This window comes from Gigantopelta aegis, chromosome 10 (genome assembly GCF_016097555.1).
Source record: "Gigantopelta aegis isolate Gae_Host chromosome 10, Gae_host_genome, whole genome shotgun sequence".
NCBI lineage: Eukaryota > Metazoa > Mollusca > Gastropoda > Neomphalida > Peltospiridae > Gigantopelta > Gigantopelta aegis.
In genome coordinates this window covers 17,367,226-17,368,679 of record NC_054708.1, presented here as the reverse complement: position 1 = coordinate 17,368,679, position 1,454 = coordinate 17,367,226, and the positions used below count along the sequence as shown (strand labels likewise).

At 41.7% G+C, this 1,454-nt stretch overlaps 1 protein-coding gene across 2 annotated transcripts in view; it reads left to right on the top strand.

Annotated features, from left to right (window-relative positions):
- Window positions 1-1,454, top strand: part of LOC121383058 (hydroxylysine kinase-like) — a 55,487-nt gene that overhangs the window by 20,495 nt on the left and 33,538 nt on the right. The gene's annotated exons all lie outside the window — the stretch shown is intronic.

Below are 1,454 nucleotides of genomic sequence, written 5' to 3'. Positions count from 1 at the left end.
AACATATGTCCCCCCCCCCCGTGTTGTTCGAAATGACAGGCACGGCGGAAATGGGGGTGGGTCTAGGGCTATAACCCCCAAATAATTCTGAATAAAAAATATTATTGTATTATTGGTAGTAAATATTAAGGCAGAGCTACTTTCATTTCAGGACATCTAATTTTCAAAATTCTACGGAGGAGCATGCCCCCGAACTCGCTCTAAAAACTGCTTTGCGTCCTCGATCTGTCAAATAATTACAATATATCCAGTGTTATTTTCTTTAATCATTCATGGAGGAAGAAGGGAGAAGGGGCTTGGGTGACCTTAACTTTATCACATTAATTTTTGCCATTGTAACCAAAATCTGATTCCATTCCATTCCAATATTTATTTACATGCTCATATACCACTAAGGTTTCAAGCATGTCTGTCACGGGCCCATCCTCTGGATAGCCAGCAGAAGTGGTCCGGGACAGAAATATAGGGGCAATTTTGAAATTTAAGCCAAAATTATTAGGGGGGCATTACAAAATTTATTTGTGCTCTCCAAATATAAAATACCTATTTCTTATAGAAATTTTTTTTGCACAATTTTGACCGGGTGATCTAAACTTAAAATATCTCTAGGTCTATATATACTCGTTTAACCCTAGGGGAATTGGGGGTGAGGTTCTTATACTGGGCGAGTCCGCCTCACAGGAAGTTTCGTTGTTTATGGGAGGTGCCACGTCGGTATTGGGAATCTAAGTGTGGCAGACAGGAGGGGGCCGAGGCCCAGGGGGGGGGGGGCCGGAGCCCCCGGACAAACCTAGCTCCCCTACTGCCAAACCGCCTACGCCTACGCCTACCTACTATCTTCCGGTGGTCTCCCCCCCCCCCCCCGCCCCCCGCCGTCCCAACCGCGATGCCCTCCACCAGCGCGGCCCTCATAGGTTTATTTATTTATTTATTTATTTCCTAATTTCTTTAATTTAATTATTTTAATAAATCCACTGGGAGAGTGGATGTCACTTTTAGAGTGACAGAATCAGGTCTGCAATCACTGAAGAATAAGTTTTGTGTCTGGCCCGTCGGCGGAGCGGAAACGCATCTCTGGTGATAACTTGGTTCCGGGCGGCTCTCAGCAGTCCAAGAGAATCTGAAAGTTATGTCATTCACAGACGCCATCACCCTTTAATCTATAAAAACCGAAGAGAGGTCCAGGGCAATAATACCAAGGACCTCTAGACGGCATGGGTACAATTAAGTCCCATTTAATTAGAGAAGGAAGAAATTTCTTTCTCCCTCTCTTAGTTTATTAAACCAATGATTAAAAATATATAATAAAATAAAATATCATAATAATAAAATACAGAGCACGCTTGTAAACATTTATACAAATATAATTAAAAAAAGGAAATTACCAAATGGATTAAAAATTTACATATAAATATGCAGTAGCCGGTGAGTAATCAAGAAATGTCTAACTGCCA